Source organism: Canis lupus, chromosome 3 (genome assembly GCF_048164855.1).
Source record: "Canis lupus baileyi chromosome 3, mCanLup2.hap1, whole genome shotgun sequence".
Classification (NCBI taxonomy): Eukaryota; Metazoa; Chordata; class Mammalia; order Carnivora; family Canidae; genus Canis; species Canis lupus.
This window is the reverse complement of record NC_132840.1, coordinates 57,813,603-57,823,729: the sequence shown is the minus strand read 5'-3', so window position 1 is coordinate 57,823,729 and position 10,127 is coordinate 57,813,603.

Sequence of the window (10,127 nt, the reverse complement as noted above, 5' to 3'; positions counted from 1 at the left end):
CTGGAACCTGTGGTCACTTGCTACCCCAGGTCCAGGAGCTTGGGAGCTCCATCCAGAACCCAGGCTGGGAGCCCCGTGGGGACGACAGGGGGTCTTCCATAGACTCTATATCCTTCTGTACCCTATGGGCCCTGGAAAGGTTATCGGAAGTCACGTGACGAGGAGGTCACAGCATCTTCATCAAGCCATCAACCCCAGCAGGTGCCATAGGGCACTGTCCACATCCACATTCCAGCTCATTCTCCCAGTGCCCGGCCCCCCTGGCAGCTGACCGCTCTCAGCTTGAGCTCTTCTCCTATACAGCCCTTGTCCAAGGCCAACCCCCACCCCAGGGGATGACCGCATCCAATGCGTGAAGCCCCTCACCTAAAATCAGGATGGTGTTAATGGGCGTCCCTGCTCCAGGGCTCCCTGTGGGGTCGGGTGTGGCCAAGGAACACGGCTCATGTCCTACGTCCACCCAGCTGGGCTCCTGATGTCCAGGCCCTCATGGATTTGTGCACTCAGAACTTGTGCGTGCCATCCCCACTCCAAGCAGCAAGACGGGGCAAGTGCACTGCCCTCACATCCGCAGGGACCAGGCCTTTCCCTCCCTTGACAAGATCTCTCTGCCCCTGGATGGCCTCTCACATATTCGAAATCAGCTGTCACCATCAGGAGCAGGAGGAAAGGCAGCCTCTCTCACTGCAAACCTGTATCGAAGCCACACGACGTGCACTGTAAATATCATATGAGTTTATGTATCAATCATATCTCAGGAACTATTAAATTAAAAGAGAGCGAGAAGGGAGGGGAGCCTGAGTGGCTCAGTCTGTTGAGCATCCAACTCTTGATTTCGGCTCAGGTCATGATCAACCCCTGCATCAGGCTCTGAGATCAGCGGTGGGGGGTCTGCTTGGGATTTGTCTCTCTCCCTCTCCCTCTGCTCCCTCCCCTGCAAAAAAGAGAGAGAAGGGAGACAAAATTGGCCCCGAGCTGGGATAATAGCCACACATAGCAGGGCAGGGGGCACCTCACGTCCGCCTGCGCACCTGCACGCAGCATCCCTCCACGTGAGTTACCTCTCCTAAGGCCCCGGATTCTTTCCTTTGCAAAATGGTAAATGTGGGCAGACCACCTGCCAAGCTGTGTACAGTCACCGGTGACTTCTTTCCATCAGAGACTCGTCTTTTGTCCTAAACTCCCATTTTTGGCCACAAGGAATCTGGCCACCATGTTACCGCGACAGCGGCAGCAGCCAAGATTCTCACCAGCAGCAAAGACAAGGGTTTTTTTTATTTTTATTTTTATTTTCTCCTTTCCTGACTCTGTCAGGTTGCAAATCCAATGGATGTTGCCCCAGTGCGGGGATAAGAACACATAGTAAAATAGGCTATTGTCATGGGCAGCCCTGGTGGCTCAGCGGTTTAGCCCACTCTTCAGCCCAGGGTGTGATCCTGGAGACCTGGGATCAAGTCCCACATTGGGCTCCCTGCATGGACCTTGCTTCTCCCTCTGCCTATGTCTCTGCCTCTCTCTGTGTGTCTCGTGAATAAATAAATAAAATCTTAAAAAAAAAAAAAAAACAGGCTGTTGTCTTTGAGAGGGGAAAAAAATCTACTATTAACGGGCAAAACACATGTTCCTATGACTACAGTTTTCAGAAGATTACAAGCGAGCCAAATGTCTCCCATTATTCATATGGAAAAGACAATGTTTTGCCATCAGCGAGGGAGGTGCCCACATCAAGCAAGACTCACCGCCTCTCTACTGGGTTGGGTGTGTGGAGGGGAGCGGCAGTGTACGTCCCCCCCCACTGGCGCATGGAGCCCCCAGGTCCCCTGGGGAGGGTGCACTGCACCGGGGGAGGCTGGCATCCGGACACCACACACAATTTCTCCCCCCCTCGAGCGCTGGTTTTCTCGGTGCCGTGAGTCTAACCCGGGGACCATGCAGCCCGTCAGTACCATGACCACACCATCATCGGTGATAAGCGTCCCACTTCGGCCAAGACCACAGGCTTGGACAGACACCCCATCTCTGAGTGGATGTGCATGCTGCCCAACCCGGGGGCTGCTGCAGAAGCACTCAGGCTCCCACTGAGGGCTGGGAACTGGGGGACACACAGCGTCTGAACCCTCCTTCCAGAGACACAAGAGTGATGGACTGCTCAGCCCAGGGGTCCAGGGACAGGAGCACAGGGTCAGCGCTACACTCGAGGGGTTCCTGGCACACAGGCCTCACTAGAGAAGCATGGCCACATCGTCAGCAAAGTTCCCTAAAAATGCTGGGAGGTGGTCAAGTGAAGGCTGGCAGCCCCCACCTCCAGGCTGAGGCCACGCAGGGATTACAGATCCTCAAATCAGGGGGACTCGGCGTCAACTCTCCGATGCTGGATAGCAAATGAGGCCCAGCTGCACGAAGCCCATAAGAATGACCTGGATCCAGGTAACAGCCGCCGGTTGAGGCACATTCTCTTGGCTGCTCCAGTCCGGCTTTCAAGCCGCGCGCCACAAGCACCCTCCTTGCTCTCTGGTACCTTCTCTTTCTTCTTGTAATAGGCTTGGTTCTCACAGCGTTGGCCCTTGGCTGGTAAGAAAAACACAGTCTCCTGGACGTTAGACCCCAGGTTTTGCAGCAGCATGATTCCTGGAAATGCAGCCTGAAGCCATCGTGAGCACCGGCATGACCTCTGTGTGCTCAGGGGCGTCCACGGTCTGTTGTCCAGTTGGTAGTCTGACCTCCGTCTGGCAGTTCAGCCTCACGACAAACTGAATGGTGATGTCCCTCCCGTACACCTAGGGGGTGCTCAGGTCACAAGGGGGGGTCCCCTAGAGGGTGCTCAGGTCATGAAGGGGGCCCCTAAGGGGGTGCTCAGGTCACGAGGGGGCCCCTAGAGGTGCTCAGGTCACGAAAGGGGCCTCATGATGAGATGTGTCCACACAAGAGGGAGGAGCAATCTCACGCTCTTTCTGGGACCTGCAGTCATGGGAAGCTGGCAGTCGGGAACCCAGGAGAGGGTCATTCCCCAGAACCCACTGCACTGGCACCCAGATCTCAGACATCCAGCTTCCGGAACAGTAAGAGATAAAGTCGTGCCACTTGGAAGCCACGGAATCTATGGCGCATAGTCGTGACAGCCCAGAGGGACGGAGCCCAGCATCACAGAGTTCTTCTGGGTGGTTTCAACATCCCAATACTAGGAGCAAATTCCGCTTTGACATGCTTCTCAGCAGCTCATTTATTTGTCTAGTTATTTACATCCTCTCCAATCGGTGAGCTTGAAATAAAAAGATGATTCTGGATGCTCTGGGTGGGCCTGGCTTAATCAGATGAGGGCCTGTAAGACCAGGATGGAGGCTTCCCGGAGCATTCCACCTGAGCAGGGTCGCGGTGGCTGGGGCAGAGCTCCTGCCTGTCCACCACACCCCACCCCTGGCCTGCCCTCCTCCCCTGCCCTCCTCCTCCAGCTCCTCAAGAGCACACCTCCATGCACCCCTGTGTCTCCACACACACACCCCTTGCATTGCCCCACTCCTGTTTGTGTGTGGGAGCCTGGCAGGCACAGGGAAAGATGGGGCCAGGTGGCTGCAGAGGTCTTGACTGGGGGCAGGAACAGGGGACACCTCCTCCCGGCTACTGGGATGCCATAAGGAGGGCACTGGCCCTTCCCAGGAGCCGGCGTGCATGGTCTAGGGTGTGGACTCCCTGAAACGGCAGGACCGGGCCCCTCTGTGGAAAACTGTGGGGCCCCCAGGCCCCCCAGGGGTCCCTTGACCCCAGGCGCCCCTCGTCTGCCCACTGGGGGACTGGATCCCAGCCCAGCCTCTAACAGGGGTCATCCTCCTCCTGCAAGTCCGCCTGCTGACCTCCCGGCTGCAGCAACCTACTGTTCTGCATCCTGCAGCAGAGTGTGTAGAGTGGGCCCTGGGGCCATCAGACGGCCGCACTGGGCAAGCAAGGTCACTCGACACAGCAGAGCCCCGGTTTCCTGCGGCTGCCCCGTGGCAGTGGCCAGCCGTGGAGACAGAGGGTAAACCCGGGAGGGCAGATGCTGGGAGGTCAGGAAGGTGCTGGAAGGAGCCGGAGAAGGGGTGTTCGTTCCAGAGCACAGGGCGATGGTGCCTCGGGCCTTGCAGGCTTGGCGGGTGAGCGGGGACACCCTGCCCACCGCAGCAACTCACTTTGTAGTTTTTGGGTTTTTTTTGGGGGGGGAGGAACTAACTCTGCACACACTGCCCCCTGTTTTCCTAAGTACTTTACACAGCCTTTCTCCCTTCATTCGCTCAGTGGCCCTAAGTGGGACCCTGCATTGTGGTAGCTCCCTGACAGGGGAAGGAGATTCAGTCAAGGCAAATCCCTGCCCCAAACCACGCAGCTAGCCAGTGGTGGGCCTGCAGTGTAGACTAGCCCAGCCCAGTGTCACAACAGCTTCCCCAGATGGCCCCGGACAGGAAAGGGGCGCAGCCAGGGTGTCGGGCGGGCTCAGCAGAGCCTGACGCAAAACCTGCTTCCCCACAGCTGGATTCAGAGCACATCACCGAGGCCCTTGCTTCTGACAAAAGCCAAGGGAGTGAAACCATAATAAACCCAGGTTGGAGTAAAACTAAATTATTTAAACTTCAAATAACGCCATGAGTGCTAATGCACCTCCTCTTCTATTTTTCAATATTTAAGCGAAGTCTTCGAAAAAAACCACATCAAATAACACACATGAGAACATGTTTCACCTGCTGTCTCAGCACCACGCTGGCAGAGCCAGCCTCTGCATAAAATGCTGATACTTTGTTCGTTGCGAATGTGGATGGTTGTTTGTTTTTTGCATTCATTTTGATTTTTTTAATATTGTTTATCTTGGCTCCTGAGTTTGGGGACACCCCCTAAATTTTGCACCTGGGCAGGGGGCTCCCTTGCCCGTGCATCTCCTAGCTCCCGGCAGAGCTAGGAGACCCCTCTGCAGGGCTGGGGTGTGGAATGGGCTGGGCAGGATCAGTAAAAAGGCATTGGAGAGGTAACTTTGGGGGCTTCCGTGCCCTCGCCGGGAGTTCAGACTTACCCTATGGAACATGGGGACCCACAGAAGGATTTCAACAAAGCAAGTGACAGAGCCAGACTTGTGTCTTAGAAACAAGGTCCTAGGGGCGCCTGGGGGCTCAGTGGGTGAGCATCTGTCTTCAGCTCAGGGCGTGACCCCAGGGTCCTGGGATTGAGTCCCACATGGGGCTCCCCACAGGAAGCCTGCTTCTCCCTCCACCTGTGTCTCTGCCTCTCTCTCTGGGTTTCTCATAAACAAATAAATAAAATTGAAAGAAAGAAAAAGAAAGAAAGAAAGAAAGAAAGAAAGAAAGAAAGAAAGAAAGAAAGAAAGAAAGAAAGAAAGAAAAGAAATGACATCATGAGGAACTTGCTGGAACCCCCAGCTCAGAAGGTAAGGAAACGGGTATGATGCTGACCCGGGAGAGAGGGGGTCAGAAGCAGCCTCCTCTGCGGTCGGGGAGAGTGCAATGGGAAGATGGGTAGGTCCTTTGACAGCTCAGGGCCAATGAGTAAGGCTGGGAGAAGGGACCCTGCCAGCTGGTGCTGCCCTGTCCTCTCCCTCTTCCTCGTCTTTCTCTCTGCCCTGAGTTTCTGTCCTCCCTGCTCCTCCAGGAGGATGGCAGAAAGTCCTCCCCCAGGCCCACACGGCAGTCGGCAGTGGGGACAGATGCCTCTGCAAGTGCCCCCGGTGCCCGCCCTCTGCCTTCCCCTGCCCCCCATGGCCCGTGGCACAGTTTTCGGACAAACTCTCAGGTGAACAAACGAACAATGGCCAGAGCAGAGTAACAACAGCCTGAGCACACCCTTTGGGGGACAATCTCCACGCAGGGAAGCGGGTGCACAGAACGGACGCGTTCTGGTCCCACCCAGAACCGTGTCTCAGAGGGGAAAGTGACCCGTAGGCCACATGGGTGCCATACCCCGAACGATCCGGGTACCAATTGCTCCGAAATGAGCATCTAATGTGAGCAATCAGAAGTGAGGAAAAATCGATGCAGTTCTCGTGGCGTAGAAGTGGAAAACAAGCTTCGTTTTACTCCAACCCCCAGGGACAGAAGAGCAAATTAGCAGGGGGGAGGGGGAGATGGGTTGCCGAGCTGCCCGTCCTCCCAGGGCCCAGCCCTGGGTGCCCACCCCCTGAGTGAATGCAGGGGGCACACGCACACTTCCGTGAACATGCACGAATCTGTCCACACGTACGCACACGCAAAGATGCCACGTGTGTCCACCCTGCAAGCACATGCACTGGTGAGCACCTGCTCACTCCCATGGGCAGCCCCCCACCCACCCCCCTGCAGACCCCCTGACACAGCGCACTTGCAGGATTTGGCAGCAGGGCTGTGTTCACAGCGTGTGGCCAACTAACAAAGAAACTGACAGGAAGCGTGCAGAGGGTCCCCGTGCCCCAGTCTGGTCAGCCGGGGTGGGGAGGGTCCCCTCCCTGCAGGATGTTCAGACATTTGTGAAGAGTCCCACGCTGAGCACACCCATTATGCACACCCGCAGAAATCACACACCCGGAGACAGTCTCAGGACTGGTGTCCTGCTTCTGCCATAACAGGTTACCGCAAACTCCATGGCTTAAGAAGATGCAAATGGGGGCACCTGGGGGGGCTCCGTGCATGAAACATCTGCCTTGAGCTCAGGCCGTGATCCCAGGGTCCTGGGGTCGAGTTCCGCGTCAGGCTCCTGCTTCTCCCTCTGCCTATGCTCATTCTCTCTCTCTGGCTAATATATGAATTAAATCTTTAAAAAAAAAAAAAAAAAAAGACCCAAATGCATTACATCACAGTTCTGTGGGCTGGACACCCACAAGGGGTTGAAATGGGCTACAACCCAAGCATCAGTGGGGCTGTGTTCCCCACCCCCACTCCCCCCACAGAGGGATCTGTTCCCTGGCTCATCCTGGCTGCTGGATGGCCCTGCTCCGGGGCATCTCCCAGGCCCTCCCAGGCAAACCCGAACCAGCTCCCACCTCTGCAGCCGCTGATTTGCAAGCCCATGGGGCAGCCTCCCACACTCCCAGGTTCTGGGGATTAGGACCCAGCAAGTCCCAGAAGCGAGCACTGTGTCTAACACACACACATGTATTCACAGCAGAGCAACAGAGCTGCACGTGGGATAAGAGGAAGGACGGTTTTCTGACAGAGACAAGGGTTTGAGACCCAGGTGCACCACTGTGTCCCAGCCCTGGCTCTGCCTCTGTGGCTGCACGACCTGGGGCACATGCTAGCCTGGGTTTCATCACCTGCCGACGGCCCACATGCTGCCACATGCTGCCACCTAACTGCATTAAGCACGTGTGTCTTTGTCTTTCGGCACTTGACATCTGCGGCCTGGCTGACCCTCGAGGGACTGCCCCTTCCGCGACCAGCCAGGGATGGTCAAGCACCTGCCTCTGCGACCGAGGCTTATGTGTGTGCAAGCTGACCACCCCCGCCCTGACGCCCACCCAGAGCCCGTGCACCCCACCACCTGCTCCACTGGGCTCCCACCCCCCAGGGCTAGGCCTTACCTGCCCTCGCCACCCCAGGGCCAGGTGCCCACCCACAAACACCCCAGAGCCACCCAAAATGACCTGAAATAGCCCATCTCAGACCTGACTGCACTGCCTCATCTGTTCCTTCTTCCCATGAAAAGCACAGTGAAGGATCTGGTCCACAGCTCGCCCTCGCTTCCTCTGCCTCCTGGCCAATCCGGGCACTTCCTTGCGAGGCCCCTTCTCTTCAGAACTGTGAGCAACAAACTACCTTTTCTTTGTATTTTTTATTTAAAGATTATTACTTTATTTGCTTGAAAGAGAGAGAGAGAGAGAGCACGAGCAGCAGGGGGAGCAGCAAGCAGAGGGAGAAGCAGGCTCCACGTTGAGCAGGGAGCCTGATGCGGGACCCCAGGATCACGCCCTGAGCCGAAGGCAGATACTTAACCGCTGAGCCCCCCAGGCATCCCACCGGCCACCTCCTTATTGAGTCTATGTCTTGCAAGTGCGATTAGCAGCAGCCAGCCCGCGCTGCCAACGCCTCGCCTTGAAAGCTATTCACCCAACGTGACACACACGAGAGGCACCTTTCTCTACCAAGGGGCATCTCCACCATGCGCAGGGTACTAGCAGGGGCCCCCACGCTGGCCTTCCAGTGTGCACACGGGCTCAAGGCCAACGCCACGACACCTGCACCCCGATGTTTCTAGCAGCAATGTCCACAATAGCCAAACTGTGGAAGGAGCCTCGGTGTCCATCGAAAGATGAATGGATAAAGAAGATGTGGTCTATGTATACAATGGAATATTCCTCAGCCATTAGAAATGACAAATACCCACCATTTGCTTCAATGTGGATGGAACTGGAGGGTATTATGCTGAGTGAAGTAAGTCAGTCGGAGAAGGACAAACATATGTTCTCATTCATGTGGGGAATATAAATAATAGTGAAAGGGAATAGAAGGGAAGGGAGAAGAAATGTGTGGGAAATATTAGAAAGGGAGACAGAACGTAAAGACTCCTAACTCTGGGAAACGAACTAGGGGTGGTGGAAGGGGAGGAAGGCGGGGGGTGGGGGAGAATGGGTGACGGGCGCTGAGGGGGACCCTTGACGGGATGAGCACTGGGTGTTATTATGTATGTTGGCAAATTGAACACCAATAAAAAATAAATTTATTATTTAAAAAAAAGAATTTTCAAATTAAACAACAACAACAACAAAAAAGAGCCTCGGGTTTCCGCGGCAGGAGCAGCCATCTCGGCCAGTTTCCGCATCAGCCTGCTAGCGCTACATAATGAGCAAAGAGCACCAGCCACGTAGTCTCACTGACGCCCACCTGTCTGGGCCGGAGACAGAGCAGCAAGGGAAGAGCGGTGATCTGCCATGCGACGCAGTGAGTCTTCAGTGGATGTCAGCATCCGTGGCGACCACGCCAGCTCCCACCACAGCCACGGTTACAAGTGCCTGCATGCAGACCAGGCGACAACCACGACTCCATCAGCCTCTAGCTGCAAGCCCCTCCCACCCCCAGCATCCTCTGAAGCTGGCGGGACCTGGCGGGACCAGGAGGGACATTTGGGGGGGGCACCTGCAGCAGACCCGGGAGGCAGTCCAGGCGCCGTCCTGCTGGGCCCTGTGTGAGCTCAGCATTGCTCAGGGCTCCAAGTGTGAGGCTGAGCAGCCAAGCGGGCAGGAGCTCAGACCCCGCCGCCCCCCCCCCCCCCGTTTGAATCCGGGCTGTAGCCCCATCAGCCACACAATGCACGGCAGGGCAGGAGCCGCTTAGCCATGTGTACCTCCATTTCCCCCTCTGTAAACCAGCAGTACTAGCAGCAGGCACTTCAGAACAGCTTTGGGGATGATGTGTTTGACAAACGTGTGACTTAGAACACGTAATAGGCCTCTATAAATAATAGTCGTCGGCTATTGTTTTATTGCCTTAATATGAGGGGAAATGAAGCATTTGGAGAGCTGTGCTCGGTGCAGCCCTTGCCCCGGCCTAGTGGCCAGAACACCGTATAAACTCACTATAGGAGGTGGGAGGGACCCCAAGCACACATCCTCGGTCTGCTCTGTGAATCCCCAGGACACGACTTTTAGGAAGGATCCCCACATCCTTCGGAATCCACTTCTAGCAAGAGGAGGTCGCTGGACGTTTACATTTCCAAGGCCTTTCCGCTGGCGTGCACAGCTCTCCTAGAGCGGCGGTGATGATGGATGAGGGACGTGTGCGGAAGCCAGAGGGAAGTGGCAACTGCTCGCCTCAGGTGGCAGCGGAGACAATGCACCATTGTCTGCGGTGGTGGCCGCGGGAGGAAACGCTGCTTGCTTGCAAGTCAGTGGTAATTAACTCAACCCAGGATGAAAAATGTCACATGTATGAAAATGTTATACTCTCCGTGTAATAATAAATCGTTAGCAGATGCTGTGGGGATGGGGACCGTCATGGATGACTGCAGGGAGCAGCAGGCGTGTGTGGGAAACGTCGGGTTCGGGGAAAGCCACGCTTCTGGCTTAGCTCCCACCCGCCTGCCCACCCTGCTGGCCGCATCCTTTGGGGTGCCCTCCCTCGTGTTGCCACAAGAAGCGGGGAACTGCTGTGTGAGCATGGACCCGACCTGCTTCATCCACA